We start from the raw sequence: 22,268 nt of genomic DNA on the forward strand, positions 1-22,268 counted from the left end.
TTTGCCAGTGTTTGTTTCTAGGAACCACACACAACTCCTTTCAATGCCTGCTCGTCAGTTTGTTTAAATGGCTGGATGGAATGGAAACAATAAAATCATCTCCCCACAGAAACCACTCCAAACTCACTGCATGTACATTTCTGTTTAAGGGTGTTGTGGAGGTGATTAGGCGACCGATACTGCATAACAAAAGACAGTAAGACACCCTCAACACCTTCACTGAAATGTGTCACTGGAAAGTTCTTCTTTTAACTGAAGGTCACAGTATGAACTAAGAAGTACTTCACAGTCTTGGCTTCAAATATGCTCTAGAAAAAATACATCAACACAGAACAGACTCAGACATTTATTGCTTCAAAAACAATGCTTGCTAACTTCTTTATTTACGGTATGCAGAATGGGTACATTTCAGACGAAAGCATGACACCACATAAAAGCATTACACTTGACACTTTGAGCTTGAAGATCAGCCATTTGAACTATTTTAGAAGGTTTTTCAATTCTTTTTTTAATAAGGCATAAAGTTTAGGGATACGGGGTGGCGCATCGTGGTTCATGTCTCAAATGCTGAATAAATAAATAAAATAATAGACCTTTTGATATGAAAAGAGGTTGGAAAAAACACTGGGTTCAGAACTTCAGACAGACACCAATGTGTCACAACATACACTTGAATGAAAATAGCAGATGCGAGTCGTTGTGAGCTTGGAGATAGGCTAACCGAGTCAAACTAAATGTAATGCCTCAACTCCTACACACTTCCAAGTGTTTGTCAGGGTGGGGGGTTACCAGTGTCCAGTTCAAATATGAATAGACAGTAAATCTAATATTTTGTGTGGCCTTAAAAGGTTGAGAAGCAAAAAGGGAAATGGTTGATCAAACGTATGTAGAGTGAAACGTTTCACTAGAATTAATTTGAAGAAAGGAAGATAAGCACTCAGTTGAGTAGTTCAAAGTAATAATGTGATGGGTTCACGGTTCTGGTAGACACAGTCCATAAAGAAAATAATACCAGCACTCACGTTATATTCTTGTTTACAATGTACAATTTAGGCATTTAGCAGACGCTCTTAATCCAGAGCGATTTACATTAAGCAAGAACAAAAAGCATGGGAATACATCACATATGTAAAATGCATTTATCGCGAAACATGCGTAAGCTAAGAACGTAACTAGAACATATCTATATAATGACACTATACATATAAACTATACATATATGCTATACTATGCTGTACATATATACTATGAAGTGATATGACTACATACAATGCACTTATTGTGCTGTCTACATGACATGCTATAAGTCTGTTTCAAATGCTATATAAGTCTAAGAAGTGCTGTCTAAGGGGGTAGGGTAAGTGCTATGGGCCATGATGGAGTCTGAAAAGGTGGGTTTTCAGACTACGGCGGAAGATCGGGAGTGTTTACTTTTCCATTTTCCATCCAGCAGCAAAGCAACATTATGTTGCTTTGCTGCTGGACGAAATGCCGTCAGTCCGCTGTTCAGTAATCTCTCTCTCTCTCACACACACACACACACACACACACACACACACACACACACACACACACACAGTCCCAAGAATACGCTATTATCGCTATTGCTATGCCCATCCTATCCCTTTAAACTTTTATAGGCTATAACTTGCCTATTCCAATTTGCAACCAAAACGTCATGAAACATAACGGCTTTGCAGTTTAATTGTATTGATGAGCAGCTGCCTGCAATCAATCTAGTATTAAACACCCAATTGGTAGCCTACTTTATGCCATAATGATGCGGCGATGGTGTATCGTGCAGATAAGCTATGCATTATATGCTTTATGCGATGTACAGATGGGACACGTTGTCAGCCTGTAGATCAGCGCTTACAACGCTTGGCGTGTGTGTGTGTGTGTGTGTGTGTGTGTGTGTGTATGTTTTCTCATGCCAATAAAGCCATTTGAATTGAATTAAATTGTGTGTGTGTGTGTGTGTTCAACAGTCTCGCGGCCGCGTATTCCGTTCGGGCCCGTAGTCTACCATGCAACATGAAAACTCCTGTCGGGTGGTCGTTAAAGGTTGATTTCTCCCTCTGTCATTTCCTCATATTTCTAGTTTATTTAAATAGTGTCATGCAAATTTGTCCAGTGCATAGCCTACTACAGGCCTGGTAAGACATTTTGATGCTCTTGCTACTGAAATGATCTATTATGGCGAAATCCCATTATTTTACATGCATCTCAATGGGGGAGAAGGAGAGCTTGCCCTGTCTCCTCACTGCTAACGTGCCTATTGGACAAGGACGGGTTGGGAAGGGACTTAGCAAAGGGCTGCTTGTAGTTTCTTCCCCCAGACTAGGCATGTCCCGATACCGATACTTGTATCGGAATGCCCTCCGATATGCTCTTATTTGGTCATATCGGAATCGGCAAGTACGCCCCGCACCAATCCGATACCACATTTTATTTAATCACGTGATGCGCGCAGCACGGTGAGACGGGGCCGCCGGTATTGAAAACGCGCATCTCCAGCCCAGAGCCTTAGAAATGCTCCAGCCGTAGGTGTGAACGGCTTTGTCGACGTGCGAATGGGGGACAATTTAAAACAAAGGAGGGGGGGACATCATGTATATGTGATGATGATGGCCTCATCAAGAGACTCACAAAAGAACCATTAGGGACCTGTGTTGTTCACACATGCCATTAGTAGCCTCATTTACATGCCCATTGAGTGTGTCCGGCGACAGGCTATAGAGGAGGGCATCATTGACCATGGTGATGGTAATTAAGTTGTCAAGGGGGTGTGGTCAGACCCAGGTACAAGAGCACATATAAGGCCTTCAGTTCATTTAGTCGGGACTCAGAGTCGGCTCCACTATGCTACGCCAACAGAGAAGACCACGCGTGCCAAGCCGCTTCAATGACTTCGTGGGCCTTCCGCCGCCGATGAAGAGGACACGGACTGTGGAAGAACGCACATCTGAGCACCACAGCAGCAGCCCTGATGGACGGCACACCCCCAAGGTAGAGGCCTACTTCAGTTTATTAACAATATAGCCTGTTTTGTGTCAGATTCGGTTTACAATATAGATACATGCAATAGGCCTACATACATTGCATGTATGCTATAACATATATGCCTATATAATAATGTCATGTGAAAAAGCTACCCCAGAATCACAACTTGCAATAATTAAGTTTACACTTAATTATTAATTCCTAGTCACAACCATTCCCATTTACAGAGATCTCATCTATATGTTGTTTTTGAAGCAAATCACAATGCATTTTCATGCTCCTCCTATTTCAGCATCACTCACGATTGATGGTTTGTACTTTTGGTTTCGCCCAGGTGCAGCGCAGCAAACACGTGCATAAGATGGCCATGGACTTCTTCAAGTCGTCTGCCGGGCCTGACCGGTGTGGTGGTGTGGTGACCGTGGAGTCTCCTCTCTGCCCGCGTCTCCCCGTGGAACGTGTCTCCACAGAGCGGCCCGGTTCCATCCTGGACCGTGATGACAAACTGCCCTGTGCCTCTCCAGAGAAACAGCTCTCCCCGCCCGGCTCAAAGCGCACCGTCGGGTGGTATGTGTGTCCAGAGGAGATGCCCGGCCCGGAGCGGATCGATTACCTGCTGAAAAAAATGGACGAGGACCGTGTTTCTCCATATACATTTTCGAAATTGTATTATCCCGTGGAACGTGTGGAACGTGTCTCCACAGAGCCATATACATTTTCGATATTGTATTAGTTTTATTCAAAGGTCTGTTAGTTTTTGGTTAAATCAAAACGTGAAAGCTCTGATAATAATCAGTCATCATCAAGCAATAACCATTATATAAAGTGTTTGTTCAGTAACAAGGTCTCCCAGTCTGCAGCTCTTTAGTACGCTCAACAGAAAATACACTTAAGTTATATACATTATGCTGTTATGCTTTAGGTATTGAAAAATAGCACCGAGTGGCGCACTACGAGTTTGTAGATCTGCTATTTTTGAAAAATCGAAGAACGACTGACATAGAAACATAGCTTTTTCAGAAAACTGTCAGGATGTAGAAGACATTTTTGTAGATACAACCACAGAAGTTCCCTTTTTATATATATATTTTTTTTATATAGGCCTAGATATTTTTTTTTAAATAATCGAATATCCACATACGTTCTGTACATATAGAAACAAGTTGTGTTGTAACCTTTTGCTTCAAATGTCTGACTAGCTCATGCCATTTACATTTTTGCAAAGATGAAATGTTACACAGGCTCTGTTTAGGCGTTCTGGCTGCATGGATTGTTACTTGTATTCAGCTTGTTTTGGCCATGACTAGGCCTACAATCTGGTCGCCAGAGGATGAAATGTATTTCCTGTGCCAATAAAGTCCCTTTAAATTGAATTGATGTGATGATTTGATTTGTCACCTGGACGTGGAATTCATTTGACACTATTGTAGCGAATATAGATGAGTGCATGCATATGTGTCTATTAAACTATCAATAAAAGGACCTACATTTTAAATATATTTTGGACAGCATTTTCTACATGCCTATTCAGAATACATAAATAGGCCTATAGGCTAGGTATGCTATAACCTAATCTAAAATGTTAATTCATAGCCTAGTAACTAGGCTATGAATTGAGTTAGTAGTTGGTTACAATATGGTAAATTTCACATCCTCTGGTTGATTGATGCTTCTACATATCTGCCACCCAAAACAATTTAAACTATACAGACAATCCAAAGTTCCACTTTATAAAAATAAGAATAGGCCTACATAATCAATTATTTGTCACAAGCAGTAAAATACAGATGAATGGCTTACATTTTGCTAAGTAAAAAGGATAATTTAGTTCAATAACATTTTTCCAAAACGAGGTTGAATTATACACAGTGAAAATAAATGCTGCAATGGTGACAATCTATTTATTGTTCACTCATTATCAAGGTTATTATACCGTCGTCTTTTGCATTTTTAGTTTTATTATTTAGTTTTGACTTTATATTTTCAGTTTAGATTTATTATTACCGAATTCCAGTTTGGGTTTAATTTACATGTATTTTTAAAGGCTTAATTAGTTTATTTTATTTCGTTTGTTTTAATTCGTTTTAGTTTTTCTTATTGCGATATCCAAAAAGGTTCTAAAAAGTATTGTGTAATTATACCCACGGTAACCACCTGAAATATTCATCGACAAAGACAATGACATTTTCTCTGAATACTAGTTAGTTGCCTCTTATGTAATATTTATTATATTACCTTTTGTCACAGTAGAGTAAAGCCTCCGTTAATCAAATACCATGTTTCTCCATATACATTTTCGATATTGTATTAGTTTTATTCAAAGGTCTGGTAGTTTTTAGGTAAAATCAAAACGTGAAAGCTCTGATAATAATCAGTCATCATCAAGCAATAACCATTATATAAAGTGTTTGTTCAGTAACAAGGTCTCCCAGTCTGCAGCTCTTTAGTACGCTCAACAGAAAATACACTTAAGTTATATACATTATGCTGTTATGCTTTAGCTATTGAAAAATAGCAGACCTACAAGCTCATGGCGCTTTTTAGGAAAAAATTAGGGAAAAAAAGCTGATCGGATCCTCGCGGGTCAACGCTGCGGGTTACTCCATTTCAGCCTCACTTAACTCCATACTGCAGCAATTATAAGACTTATGACACGTCCCCTAACCTTGACAATATTTTGAACCCGGACCCGCTCGGGTCTCAGGTTTTGGGGTTTGGGGTGGATCCATGCAGACCACTATTCCGTAGGACAGACAGACAGCATTGTCTATCTGTCGGACAGACTGACAGAATGGGTTTGTCTCCCTCGTTCTTTCAATTTAATAAAACTTCTTTGGACTCTGTTCTGTTCTAAATTAACCCAGCTGTATCAAATCACTTTCTTAACTTTTGTTTCTGTACATAGCTTCCAGAAAAGACGAAAGAAATACAAATAAAAAAAAAAAAAAAACAACCATGTATTTGAGAAATACATTTTACACGACTGTAAAGAATGATTTATATTAGTATTTTTTAAAAGGAAAAAAAGCCCTTTGTACCATTATGTTACGATGAAATGAATGATTTTGAGTTTGTTTCTCTATGTGCTGTTGGGGTGGAGAGTAGAGGGCCGTGTAAATACAAAGCTGGGTAAGACATTTCTATACTTTCTAACTGGTCTGCTGGGTTCAATGTGGAGATATATGTAAAGGCAGGCTGGGTTAAGGCAGAGATTCCTAGCTATAAAAGGAGTGACACAAAGTATTGAGGTATTCTCTGTTGAGTAAAGCCATTGTTGTATGTTTATGTAAGATAAAGCAGAGCTCTCTTTGTTTCTAATAAAGTTTTTAAATATATTCTTGGTGTGTGTGTGTGTGTTTATTTATTTGTCACCTGGACAGTGGACCAGTGTTGTTTTTGGCAGCAATTTTGGATTTTAGTTTTAGTCAGTCTTTTGAATAGTTTTCCTTTATTTGTATTCACCAGGAATGTCTTGGTGTTAGTCTAGTTTTACTCGACTTAATGTCATATGGTTTTAGTCGACTAAATCTACAGTTGATTTAGTCGACTAAAATGTATTTTGTCTAGCAATGATGCCGTCGTAATGACTGATTTTTACACTTGCTGAAAATAGCAGATATACAAGCTCACAACGCGTCGCGCTGCGACACGAGCTTGTAGATCGGCTATTTTCAGCATGCAACCGCAAGTGTAAAATGATTTATCCACTAGTCCCTAACATTTTAGTCAAGTCTTTTATTTGTTGACGAAATTGTCAGTATATTTGGTCATAGTTTTAGTCGTCATAGCTTAGTTTATATTTAGTTTCCATTTAGTTTTCGTCAGTGGAAAAAGGTATAGTCGACGAAGATTTTTCGTCTTGCTTTTAGTCGACGAAATCAACACTGCAGTGGACATGGATTAAAGTTCTCATGCGGTCGCCACAACTGATTTCATTTGTATTCCATATATAGGTCAGCATGATGTTGCACAAGCTCTTGCTTGTATATAGATGGTATATGTTCGATTTGATTAGAGCATTTGAACTGATCAAATCAGTGATAATATGTTCAGAAGTATCTTCTATATAAAATCTTAATAGTCTCTGATATATTTCACATGGAAGCAAAGGTTAAAGCCTCAATCTGTAATTTATTCACCTGTTGGTTGGCAGTAGGCCTATGTAGAGCAGCAGGAACAATATTAGGCTACTAAAACATATTGTGTTAATTGTTTAGGAATCAGTGCTAGCTATAGTGTTGGGGAGAGTGGGCTCTTTTCACAAATGTGTGTGTGTGTGTGTGTGTGTGTGTGTGTGTGTGTGTGTGTGTGTGTGTGTGTGTGTGTGTGTGTGTGTGTGTGTGTGTGTGTGTGTGTGTGTACACACAATGAGTAATGACAGTATATTTTGATGCCACTTTTTGAGTTACACAATGTGAGTAGGCCTACAGGACTTTTGTAGCTTGTAACGGTATATTTAATTGATGTCATTGCTGCTTTAACAACTCTGAATACTTTTACATTGCTGGCTATGAAAGTCTCCTTCAGTGTAGTCTCTCGAGACAGACTGTTGACTAAACATCAAATCCATAGGAAAGGAGGGCGCTGTTTTTCCTTTATTTTTTCACGATGGGTTCTCGGATTGCTTTCAGTGGGACCTTTCAATTGCATTGAGTGCATCTTTGTGGACTTAGACTGCCATCTACTGGATAGAATTGGTAACTGCTGTTCTGTATGTGACCTTAATGGTAACTCGACAGATGATGTACGTATAATTATGGCCGTGTAGCTCTTGCATGTATATATTACATGTTATATTACATTTTCTGGGTGATCGTTTTCTCGATTTATTTTGCCAGTGTTTGTTTCTAGGAACCACACACAACTCCTTTCAATGCCTGCTCGTCAGTTTGTTTAAATGGCTGGATGGAATGGAAACAATAAAATCATCTCCCCACAGAAACCACTCCAAACTCACTGCATGTACATTTCTGTTTAAGGGTGTTGTGGAGGTGATTAGGCGACCGATACTGCATAACAAAAGACAGTAAGACACCCTCAACACCTTCACTGAAATGTGTCACTGGAAAGTTCTTCTTTTAACTGAAGGTCACAGTATGAACTAAGAAGTACTTCACAGTCTTGGCTTCAAATATGCTCTAGAAAAAATACATCAACACAGAACAGACTCAGACATTTATTGCTTCAAAAACAATGCTTGCTAACTTCTTTATTTACGGTATGCAGAATGGGTACATTTCAGACGAAAGCATGACACCACATAAAAGCATTACACTTGACACTTTGAGCTTGAAGATCAGCCATTTGAACTATTTTAGAAGGTTTTTCAATTCTTTTTTTAATAAGGCATAAAGTTTAGGGATACGGGGTGGCGCATCGTGGTTCATGTCTCAAATGCTGAATAAATAAATAAAATAATAGACCTTTTGATATGAAAAGAGGTTGGAAAAAACACTGGGTTCAGAACTTCAGACAGACACCAATGTGTCACAACATACACTTGAATGAAAATAGCAGATGCGAGTCGTTGTGAGCTTGGAGATAGGCTAACCGAGTCAAACTAAATGTAATGCCTCAACTCCTACACACTTCCAAGTGTTTGTCAGGGTGGGGGGTTACCAGTGTCCAGTTCAAATATGAATAGACAGTAAATCTAATATTTTGTGTGGCCTTAAAAGGTTGAGAAGCAAAAAGGGAAATGGTTGATCAAACGTATGTAGAGTGAAACGTTTCACTAGAATTAATTTGAAGAAAGGAAGATAAGCACTCAGTTGAGTAGTTCAAAGTAATAATGTGATGGGTTCACGGTTCTGGTAGACACAGTCCATAAAGAAAATAATACCAGCACTCACGTTATATTCTTGTTTACAATGTACAATTTAGGCATTTAGCAGACGCTCTTAATCCAGAGCGATTTACATTAAGCAAGAACAAAAAGCATGGGAATACATCACATATGTAAAATGCATTTATCGCGAAACATGCGTAAGCTAAGAACGTAACTAGAACATATCTATATAATGACACTATACATATAAACTATACATATATGCTATACTATGCTGTACATATATACTATGAAGTGATATGACTACATACAATGCACTTATTGTGCTGTCTACATGACATGCTATAAGTCTGTTTCAAATGCTATATAAGTCTAAGAAGTGCTGTCTAAGGGGGTAGGGTAAGTGCTATGGGCCATGATGGAGTCTGAAAAGGTGGGTTTTCAGACTACGGCGGAAGATCGGGAGTGTTTACTTTTCCATTTTCCATCCAGCAGCAAAGCAACATTATGTTGCTTTGCTGCTGGACGAAATGCCGTCAGTCCGCTGTTCAGTAATCTCTCTCTCTCTCACACACACACACACACACACACACACACACACACACACACACACACAGTCCCAAGAATACGCTATTATCGCTATTGCTATGCCCATCCTATCCCTTTAAACTTTTATAGGCTATAACTTGCCTATTCCAATTTGCAACCAAAACGTCATGAAACATAACGGCTTTGCAGTTTAATTGTATTGATGAGCAGCTGCCTGCAATCAATCTAGTATTAAACACCCAATTGGTAGCCTACTTTATGCCATAATGATGCGGCGATGGTGTATCGTGCAGATAAGCTATGCATTATATGCTTTATGCGATGTACAGATGGGACACGTTGTCAGCCTGTAGATCAGCGCTTACAACGCTTGGCGTGTGTGTGTGTGTGTGTGTGTGTGTGTATGTTTTCTCATGCCAATAAAGCCATTTGAATTGAATTAAATTGTGTGTGTGTGTGTGTGTTCAACAGTCTCGCGGCCGCGTATTCCGTTCGGGCCCGTAGTCTACCATGCAACATGAAAACTCCTGTCGGGTGGTCGTTAAAGGTTGATTTCTCCCTCTGTCATTTCCTCATATTTCTAGTTTATTTAAATAGTGTCATGCAAATTTGTCCAGTGCATAGCCTACTACAGGCCTGGTAAGACATTTTGATGCTCTTGCTACTGAAATGATCTATTATGGCGAAATCCCATTATTTTACATGCATCTCAATGGGGGAGAAGGAGAGCTTGCCCTGTCTCCTCACTGCTAACGTGCCTATTGGACAAGGACGGGTTGGGAAGGGACTTAGCAAAGGGCTGCTTGTAGTTTCTTCCCCCAGACTAGGCATGTCCCGATACCGATACTTGTATCGGAATGCCCTCCGATATGCTCTTATTTGGTCATATCGGAATCGGCAAGTACGCCCCGCACCAATCCGATACCACATTTTATTTAATCACGTGATGCGCGCAGCACGGTGAGACGGGGCCGCCGGTATTGAAAACGCGCATCTCCAGCCCAGAGCCTTAGAAATGCTCCAGCCGTAGGTGTGAACGGCTTTGTCGACGTGCGAATGGGGGACAATTTAAAACAAAGGAGGGGGGGACATCATGTATATGTGATGATGATGGCCTCATCAAGAGACTCACAAAAGAACCATTAGGGACCTGTGTTGTTCACACATGCCATTAGTAGCCTCATTTACATGCCCATTGAGTGTGTCCGGCGACAGGCTATAGAGGAGGGCATCATTGACCATGGTGATGGTAATTAAGTTGTCAAGGGGGTGTGGTCAGACCCAGGTACAAGAGCACATATAAGGCCTTCAGTTCATTTAGTCGGGACTCAGAGTCGGCTCCACTATGCTACGCCAACAGAGAAGACCACGCGTGCCAAGCCGCTTCAATGACTTCGTGGGCCTTCCGCCGCCGATGAAGAGGACACGGACTGTGGAAGAACGCACATCTGAGCACCACAGCAGCAGCCCTGATGGACGGCACACCCCCAAGGTAGAGGCCTACTTCAGTTTATTAACAATATAGCCTGTTTTGTGTCAGATTCGGTTTACAATATAGATACATGCAATAGGCCTACATACATTGCATGTATGCTATAACATATATGCCTATATAATAATGTCATGTGAAAAAGCTACCCCAGAATCACAACTTGCAATAATTAAGTTTACACTTAATTATTAATTCCTAGTCACAACCATTCCCATTTACAGAGATCTCATCTATATGTTGTTTTTGAAGCAAATCACAATGCATTTTCATGCTCCTCCTATTTCAGCATCACTCACGATTGATGGTTTGTACTTTTGGTTTCGCCCAGGTGCAGCGCAGCAAACACGTGCATAAGATGGCCATGGACTTCTTCAAGTCGTCTGCCGGGCCTGACCGGTGTGGTGGTGTGGTGACCGTGGAGTCTCCTCTCTGCCCGCGTCTCCCCGTGGAACGTGTCTCCACAGAGCGGCCCGGTTCCATCCTGGACCGTGATGACAAACTGCCCTGTGCCTCTCCAGAGAAACAGCTCTCCCCGCCCGGCTCAAAGCGCACCGTCGGGTGGTATGTGTGTCCAGAGGAGATGCCCGGCCCGGAGCGGATCGATTACCTGCTGAAAAAAATGGACGAGGACCGTGTTTCTCCATATACATTTTCGAAATTGTATTATCCCGTGGAACGTGTGGAACGTGTCTCCACAGAGCCATATACATTTTCGATATTGTATTAGTTTTATTCAAAGGTCTGTTAGTTTTTGGTTAAATCAAAACGTGAAAGCTCTGATAATAATCAGTCATCATCAAGCAATAACCATTATATAAAGTGTTTGTTCAGTAACAAGGTCTCCCAGTCTGCAGCTCTTTAGTACGCTCAACAGAAAATACACTTAAGTTATATACATTATGCTGTTATGCTTTAGGTATTGAAAAATAGCACCGAGTGGCGCACTACGAGTTTGTAGATCTGCTATTTTTGAAAAATCGAAGAACGACTGACATAGAAACATAGCTTTTTCAGAAAACTGTCAGGATGTAGAAGACATTTTTGTAGATACAACCACAGAAGTTCCCTTTTTATATATATATTTTTTTTATATAGGCCTAGATATTTTTTTTTAAATAATCGAATATCCACATACGTTCTGTACATATAGAAACAAGTTGTGTTGTAACCTTTTGCTTCAAATGTCTGACTAGCTCATGCCATTTACATTTTTGCAAAGATGAAATGTTACACAGGCTCTGTTTAGGCGTTCTGGCTGCATGGATTGTTACTTGTATTCAGCTTGTTTTGGCCATGACTAGGCCTACAATCTGGTCGCCAGAGGATGAAATGTATTTCCTGTGCCAATAAAGTCCCTTTAAATTGAATTGATGTGATGATTTGATTTGTCACCTGGACGTGGAATTCATTTGACACTATTGTAGCGAATATAGATGAGTGCATGCATATGTGTCTATTAAACTATCAATAAAAGGACCTACATTTTAAATATATTTTGGACAGCATTTTCTACATGCCTATTCAGAATACATAAATAGGCCTATAGGCTAGGTATGCTATAACCTAATCTAAAATGTTAATTCATAGCCTAGTAACTAGGCTATGAATTGAGTTAGTAGTTGGTTACAATATGGTAAATTTCACATCCTCTGGTTGATTGATGCTTCTACATATCTGCCACCCAAAACAATTTAAACTATACAGACAATCCAAAGTTCCACTTTATAAAAATAAGAATAGGCCTACATAATCAATTATTTGTCACAAGCAGTAAAATACAGATGAATGGCTTACATTTTGCTAAGTAAAAAGGATAATTTAGTTCAATAACATTTTTCCAAAACGAGGTTGAATTATACACAGTGAAAATAAATGCTGCAATGGTGACAATCTATTTATTGTTCACTCATTATCAAGGTTATTATACCGTCGTCTTTTGCATTTTTAGTTTTATTATTTAGTTTTGACTTTATATTTTCAGTTTAGATTTATTATTACCGAATTCCAGTTTGGGTTTAATTTACATGTATTTTTAAAGGCTTAATTAGTTTATTTTATTTCGTTTGTTTGAATTCGTTTTAGTTTTTCTTATTGCGATATCCAAAAAGGTTCTAAAAAGTATTGTGTAATTATACCCACGGTAACCACCTGAAATATTCATCGACAAAGACAATGACATTTTCTCTGAATACTAGTTAGTTGCCTCTTATGTAATATTTATTATATTACCTTTTGTCACAGTAGAGTAAAGCCTCCGTTAATCAAATACCATGTTTCTCCATATACATTTTCGATATTGTATTAGTTTTATTCAAAGGTCTGGTAGTTTTTAGGTAAAATCAAAACGTGAAAGCTCTGATAATAATCAGTCATCATCAAGCAATAACCATTATATAAAGTGTTTGTTCAGTAACAAGGTCTCCCAGTCTGCAGCTCTTTAGTACGCTCAACAGAAAATACACTTAAGTTATATACATTATGCTGTTATGCTTTAGCTATTGAAAAATAGCAGACCTACAAGCTCATGGCGCTTTTTAGGAAAAAATTAGGAAAAAAAAGCTGATCGGATCCTCGCGGGTCAACGCTGCGGGTTACTCCATTTCAGCCTCACTTAACTCCATACTGCAGCAATTATAAGACTTATGACACGTCCCCTAACCTTGACAATATTTTGAACCCGGACCCGCTCGGGTCTCAGGTTTTGGGGTTTGGGGTGGATCCATGCAGACCACTATTCCGTAGGACAGACAGACAGCATTGTCTATCTGTCGGACAGACTGACAGAATGGGTTTGTCTCCCTCGTTCTTTCAATTTAATAAAACTTCTTTGGACTCTGTTCTGTTCTAAATTAACCCAGCTGTATCAAATCACTTTCTTAACTTTTGTTTCTGTACATAGCTTCCAGAAAAGACGAAAGAAATACAAATAAAAAAAAAAAAAAAACAACCATGTATTTGAGAAATACATTTTACACGACTGTAAAGAATGATTTATATTAGTATTTTTTAAAAGGAAAAAAAGCCCTTTGTACCATTATGTTACGATGAAATGAATGATTTTGAGTTTGTTTCTCTATGTGCTGTTGGGGTGGAGAGTAGAGGGCCGTGTAAATACAAAGCTGGGTAAGACATTTCTATACTTTCTAACTGGTCTGCTGGGTTCAATGTGGAGATATATGTAAAGGCAGGCTGGGTTAAGGCAGAGATTCCTAGCTATAAAAGGAGTGACACAAAGTATTGAGGTATTCTCTGTTGAGTAAAGCCATTGTTGTATGTTTATGTAAGATAAAGCAGAGCTCTCTTTGTTTCTAATAAAGTTTTTAAATATATTCTTGGTGTGTGTGTGTGTGTTTATTTATTTGTCACCTGGACAGTGGACCAGTGTTGTTTTTGGCAGCAATTTTGGATTTTAGTTTTAGTCAGTCTTTTGAATAGTTTTCCTTTATTTGTATTCACCAGGAATGTCTTGGTGTTAGTCTAGTTTTACTCGACTTAATGTCATATGGTTTTAGTCGACTAAATCTACAGTTGATTTAGTCGACTAAAATGTATTTTGTCTAGCAATGATGCCGTCGTAATGACTGATTTTTACACTTGCTGAAAATAGCAGATATACAAGCTCACAACGCGTCGCGCTGCGACACGAGCTTGTAGATCGGCTATTTTCAGCATGCAACCGCAAGTGTAAAATGATTTATCCACTAGTCCCTAACATTTTAGTCAAGTCTTTTATTTGTTGACGAAATTGTCAGTATATTTGGTCATAGTTTTAGTCGTCATAGCTTAGTTTATATTTAGTTTCCATTTAGTTTTCGTCAGTGGAAAAAGGTATAGTCGACGAAGATTTTTCGTCTTGCTTTTAGTCGACGAAATCAACACTGCAGTGGACATGGATTAAAGTTCTCATGCGGTCGCCACAACTGATTTCATTTGTATTCCATATATAGGTCAGCATGATGTTGCACAAGCTCTTGCTTGTATATAGATGGTATATGTTCGATTTGATTAGAGCATTTGAACTGATCAAATCAGTGATAATATGTTCAGAAGTATCTTCTATATAAAATCTTAATAGTCTCTGATATATTTCACATGGAAGCAAAGGTTAAAGCCTCAATCTGTAATTTATTCACCTGTTGGTTGGCAGTAGGCCTATGTAGAGCAGCAGGAACAATATTAGGCTACTAAAACATATTGTGTTAATTGTTTAGGAATCAGTGCTAGCTATAGTGTTGGGGAGAGTGGGCTCTTTTCACAAATGTGTGTGTGTGTGTGTGTGTGTGTGTGTGTGTGTGTGTGTGTGTGTGTGTGTGTGTGTGTGTGTGTGTGTGTGTGTACACACAATGAGTAATGACAGTATATTTTGATGCCACTTTTTGAGTTACACAATGTGAGTAGGCCTACAGGACTTTTGTAGCTTGTAACGGTATATTTAATTGATGTCATTGCTGCTTTAACAACTCTGAATACTTTTACATTGCTGGCTATGAAAGTCTCCTTCAGTGTAGTCTCTCGAGACAGACTGTTGACTAAACATCAAATCCATAGGAAAGGAGGGCGCTGTTTTTCCTTTATTTTTTCACGATGGGTTCTCGGATTGCTTTCAGTGGGACCTTTCAATTGCATTGAGTGCATCTTTGTGGACTTAGACTGCCATCTACTGGATAGAATTGGTAACTGCTGTTCTGTATGTGACCTTAATGGTAACTCGACAGATGATGTACGTATAATTATGGCCGTGTAGCTCTTGCATGTATATATTACATGTTATATTACATTTTCTGGGTGATCGTTTTCTCGATTTATTTTGCCAGTGTTTGTTTCTAGGAACCACACACAACTCCTTTCAATGCCTGCTCGTCAGTTTGTTTAAATGGCTGGATGGAATGGAAACAATAAAATCATCTCCCCACAGAAACCACTCCAAACTCACTGCATGTACATTTCTGTTTAAGGGTGTTGTGGAGGTGATTAGGCGACCGATACTGCATAACAAAAGACAGTAAGACACCCTCAACACCTTCACTGAAATGTGTCACTGGAAAGTTCTTCTTTTAACTGAAGGTCACAGTATGAACTAAGAAGTACTTCACAGTCTTGGCTTCAAATATGCTCTAGAAAAAATACATCAACACAGAACAGACTCAGACATTTATTGCTTCAAAAACAATGCTTGCTAACTTCTTTATTTACGGTATGCAGAATGGGTACATTTCAGACGAAAGCATGACACCACATAAAAGCATTACACTTGACACTTTGAGCTTGAAGATCAGCCATTTGAACTATTTTAGAAGGTTTTTCAATTCTTTTTTTAATAAGGCATAAAGTTTAGGGATACGGGGTGGCGCATCGTGGTTCATGTCTCAAATGCTGAATAAATAAATAAAATAATAGACCTTTTGATATGAAAAGAGGTTGGAAAAAACACTGGGTTCAGAACTTCAGACAGACACCAATGTGTCACAACATACACTTGAATGAAAATAGCAGATGCGAGTCGTTGTGAGCTTGGAGATAGGCTAACCGAGTCAAACTAAATGTAATGCCTCAACTCCTACACACTTCCAAGTGTTTGTCAGGGTGGGGGGTTACCAGTGTCCAGTTCAAATATGAATAGACAGTAAATCTAATATTTTGTGTGGCCTTAAAAGGTTGAGAAGCAAAAAGGGAAATGGTTGATCAAACGTATGTAGAGTGAAACGTTTCACTAGAATTAATTTGAAGAAAGGAAGATAAGCACTCAGTTGAGTAGTTCAAAGTAATAATGTGATGGGTTCACGGTTCTGGTAGACACAGTCCATAAAGAAAATAATACCAGCACTCACGTTATATTCTTGTTTACAATGTACAATTTAGGCATTTAGCAGACGCTCTTAATCCAGAGCGATTTACATTAAGCAAGAACAAAAAGCATGGGAATACATCACATATGTAAAATGCATTTATCGCGAAACATGCGTAAGCTAAGAACGTAACTAGAACATATCTATATAATGACACTATACATATAAACTATACATATATGCTATACTATGCTGTACATATATACTATGAAGTGATATGACTACATACAATGCACTTATTGTGCTGTCTACATGACATGCTATAAGTCTGTTTCAAATGCTATATAAGTCTAAGAAGTGCTGTCTAAGGGGGTAGGGTAAGTGCTATGGGCCATGATGGAGTCTGAAAAGGTGGGTTTTCAGACTACGGCGGAAGATCGGGAGTGTTTACTTTTCCATTTTCCATCCAGCAGCAAAGCAACATTATGTTGCTTTGCTGCTGGACGAAATGCCGTCAGTCCGCTGTTCAGTAATCTCTCTCTCTCTCACACACACACACACACACACACACACACACACACACACACACACACACAGTCCCAAGAATACGCTATTATCGCTATTGCTATGCCCATCCTATCCCTTTAAACTTTTATAGGCTATAACTTGCCTATTCCAATTTGCAACCAAAACGTCATGAAACATAACGGCTTTGCAGTTTAATTGTATTGATGAGCAGCTGCCTGCAATCAATCTAGTATTAAACACCCAATTGGTAGCCTACTTTATGCCATAATGATGCGGCGATGGTGTATCGTGCAGATAAGCTATGCATTATATGCTTTATGCGATGTACAGATGGGACACGTTGTCAGCCTGTAGATCAGCGCTTACAACGCTTGGCGTGTGTGTGTGTGTGTGTGTGTGTGTGTGTGTATGTTTTCTCATGCCAATAAAGCCATTTGAATTGAATTAAATTGTGTGTGTGTGTGTGTGTTCAACAGTCTCGCGGCCGCGTATTCCGTTCGGGCCCGTAGTCTACCATGCAACATGAAAACTCCTGTCGGGTGGTCGTTAAAGGTTGATTTCTCCCTCTGTCATTTCCTCATATTTCTAGTTTATTTAAATAGTGTCATGCAAATTTGTCCAGTGCATAGCCTACTACAGGCCTGGTAAGACATTTTGATGCTCTTGCTACTGAAATGATCTATTATGGCGAAATCCCATTATTTTACATGCATCTCAATGGGGGAGAAGGAGAGCTTGCCCTGTCTCCTCACTGCTAACGTGCCTATTGGACAAGGACGGGTTGGGAAGGGACTTAGCAAAGGGCTGCTTGTAGTTTCTTCCCCCAGACTAGGCATGTCCCGATACCGATACTTGTATCGGAATGCCCTCCGATATGCTCTTATTTGGTCATATCGGAATCGGCAAGTACGCCCCGCACCAATCCGATACCACATTTTATTTAATCACGTGATGCGCGCAGCACGGTGAGACGGGGCCGCCGGTATTGAAAACGCGCATCTCCAGCCCAGAGCCTTAGAAATGCTCCAGCCGTAGGTGTGAACGGCTTTGTCGACGTGCGAATGGGGGACAATTTAAAACAAAGGAGGGGGGGACATCATGTATATGTGATGATGATGGCCTCATCAAGAGACTCACAAAAGAACCATTAGGGACCTGTGTTGTTCACACATGCCATTAGTAGCCTCATTTACATGCCCATTGAGTGTGTCCGGCGACAGGCTATAGAGGAGGGCATCATTGACCATGGTGATGGTAATTAAGTTGTCAAGGGGGTGTGGTCAGACCCAGGTACAAGAGCACATATAAGGCCTTCAGTTCATTTAGTCGGGACTCAGAGTCGGCTCCACTATGCTACGCCAACAGAGAAGACCACGCGTGCCAAGCCGCTTCAATGACTTCGTGGGCCTTCCGCCGCCGATGAAGAGGACACGGACTGTGGAAGAACGCACATCTGAGCACCACAGCAGCAGCCCTGATGGACGGCACACCCCCAAGGTAGAGGCCTACTTCAGTTTATTAACAATATAGCCTGTTTTGTGTCAGATTCGGTTTACAATATAGATACATGCAATAGGCCTACATACATTGCATGTATGCTATAACATATATGCCTATATAATAATGTCATGTGAAAAAGCTACCCCAGAATCACAACTTGCAATAATTAAGTTTACACTTAATTATTAATTCCTAGTCACAACCATTCCCATTTACAGAGATCTCATCTATATGTTGTTTTTGAAGCAAATCACAATGCATTTTCATGCTCCTCCTATTTCAGCATCACTCACGATTGATGGTTTGTACTTTTGGTTTCGCCCAGGTGCAGCGCAGCAAACACGTGCATAAGATGGCCATGGACTTCTTCAAGTCGTCTGCCGGGCCTGACCGGTGTGGTGGTGTGGTGACCGTGGAGTCTCCTCTCTGCCCGCGTCTCCCCGTGGAACGTGTCTCCACAGAGCGGCCCGGTTCCATCCTGGACCGTGATGACAAACTGCCCTGTGCCTCTCCAGAGAAACAGCTCTCCCCGCCCGGCTCAAAGCGCACCGTCGGGTGGTATGTGTGTCCAGAGGAGATGCCCGGCCCGGAGCGGATCGATTACCTGCTGAAAAAAATGGACGAGGACCGTGTTTCTCCATATACATTTTCGAAATTGTATTATCCCGTGGAACGTGTGGAACGTGTCTCCACAGAGCCATATACATTTTCGATATTGTATTAGTTTTATTCAAAGGTCTGTTAGTTTTTGGTTAAATCAAAACGTGAAAGCTCTGATAATAATCAGTCATCATCAAGCAATAACCATTATATAAAGTGTTTGTTCAGTAACAAGGTCTCCCAGTCTGCAGCTCTTTAGTACGCTCAACAGAAAATACACTTAAGTTATATACATTATGCTGTTATGCTTTAGGTATTGAAAAATAGCACCGAGTGGCGCACTACGAGTTTGTAGATCTGCTATTTTTGAAAAATCGAAGAACGACTGACATAGAAACATAGCTTTTTCAGAAAACTGTCAGGATGTAGAAGACATTTTTGTAGATACAACCACAGAAGTTCCCTTTTTATATATATATTTTTTTTATATAGGCCTAGATATTTTTTTTTAAATAATCGAATATCCACATACGTTCTGTACATATAGAAACAAGTTGTGTTGTAACCTTTTGCTTCAAATGTCTGACTAGCTCATGCCATTTACATTTTTGCAAAGATGAAATGTTACACAGGCTCTGTTTAGGCGTTCTGGCTGCATGGATTGTTACTTGTATTCAGCTTGTTTTGGCCATGACTAGGCCTACAATCTGGTCGCCAGAGGATGAAATGTATTTCCTGTGCCAATAAAGTCCCTTTAAATTGAATTGATGTGATGATTTGATTTGTCACCTGGACGTGGAATTCATTTGACACTATTGTAGCGAATATAGATGAGTGCATGCATATGTGTCTATTAAACTATCAATAAAAGGACCTACATTTTAAATATATTTTGGACAGCATTTTCTACATGCCTATTCAGAATACATAAATAGGCCTATAGGCTAGGTATGCTATAACCTAATCTAAAATGTTAATTCATAGCCTAGTAACTAGGCTATGAATTGAGTTAGTAGTTGGTTACAATATGGTAAATTTCACATCCTCTGGTTGATTGATGCTTCTACATATCTGCCACCCAAAACAATTTAAACTATACAGACAATCCAAAGTTCCACTTTATAAAAATAAGAATAGGCCTACATAATCAATTATTTGTCACAAGCAGTAAAATACAGATGAATGGCTTACATTTTGCTAAGTAAAAAGGATAATTTAGTTCAATAACATTTTTCCAAAACGAGGTTGAATTATACACAGTGAAAATAAATGCTGCAATGGTGACAATCTATTTATTGTTCACTCATTATCAAGGTTATTATACCGTCGTCTTTTGCATTTTTAGTTTTATTATTTAGTTTTGACTTTATATTTTCAGTTTAGATTTATTATTACCGAATTCCAGTTTGGGTTTAATTTACATGTATTTTTAAAGGCTTAATTAGTTTATTTTATTTCGTTTGTTTTAATTCGTTTTAGTTTTTCTTATTGCGATATCCAAAAAGGTTCTAAAAAGTATTGTGTAATTATACCCACGGTAACCACCTGAAATATTCATCGACAAAGACAATGACATTTTCTCTGAATACTAGTTAGTTGCCTCTTATGTAATATTTATTATATTACCTTTTGTCACAGTAGAGTAAAGCCTCCGTTAATCAAATACCATGTTTCTCCATATACATTTTCGATATTGTATTAGTTTTATTCAAAGGTCTGGTAGTTTTTAGGTAAAATCAAAACGTGAAAGCTCTGATAATAATCAGTCATCATCAAGCAATAACCATTATATAAAGTGTTTGTTCAGTAACAAGGTCTCCCAGTCTGCAGCTCTTTAGTACGCTCAACAGAAAATACACTTAAGTTATATACATTATGCTGTTATGCTTTAGCTATTGAAAAATAGCAGACCTACAAGCTCATGGCGCTTTTTAGGAAAAAATTAGGAAAAAAAAGCTGATCGGATCCTCGCGGGTCAACGCTGCGGGTTACTCCATTTCAGCCTCACTTAACTCCATACTGCAGCAATTATAAGACTTATGACACGTCCCCTAACCTTGACAATATTTTGAACCCGGACCCGCTCGGGTCTCAGGTTTTGGGGTTTGGGGTGGATCCATGCAGACCACTATTCCGTAGGACAGACAGACAGCATTGTCTATCTGTCGGACAGACTGACAGAATGGGTTTGTCTCCCTCGTTCTTTCAATTTAATAAAACTTCTTTGGACTCTGTTCTGTTCTAAATTAACCCAGCTGTATCAAATCACTTTCTTAACTTTTGTTTCTGTACATAGCTTCCAGAAAAGACGAAAGAAATACAAATAAAAAAAAAAAAAAAACAACCATGTATTTGAGAAATACATTTTACACGACTGTAAAGAATGATTTATATTAGTATTTTTTAAAAGGAAAAAAAGCCCTTTGTACCATTATGTTACGATGAAATGAATGATTTTGAGTTTGTTTCTCTATGTGCTGTTGGGGTGGAGAGTAGAGGGCCGTGTAAATACAAAGCTGGGTAAGACATTTCTATACTTTCTAACTGGTCTGCTGGGTTCAATGTGGAGATATATGTAAAGGCAGGCTGGGTTAAGGCAGAGATTCCTAGCTATAAAAGGAGTGACACAAAGTATTGAGGTATTCTCTGTTGAGTAAAGCCATTGTTGTATGTTTATGTAAGATAAAGCAGAGCTCTCTTTGTTTCTAATAAAGTTTTTAAATATATTCTTGGTGTGTGTGTGTGTGTTTATTTATTTGTCACCTGGACAGTGGACCAGTGTTGTTTTTGGCAGCAATTTTGGATTTTAGTTTTAGTCAGTCTTTTGAATAGTTTTCCTTTATTTGTATTCACCAGGAATGTCTTGGTGTTAGTCTAGTTTTACTCGACTTAATGTCATATGGTTTTAGTCGACTAAATCTACAGTTGATTTAGTCGACTAAAATGTATTTTGTCTAGCAATGATGCCGTCGTAATGACTGATTTTTACACTTGCTGAAAATAGCAGATATACAAGCTCACA

The sequence above is a fragment of the Electrona antarctica genome (assembly GCF_951216825.1).
Source record: "Electrona antarctica genome assembly, chromosome: 18".
NCBI classification, from domain to species: Eukaryota; Metazoa; Chordata; class Actinopteri; order Myctophiformes; family Myctophidae; genus Electrona; species Electrona antarctica.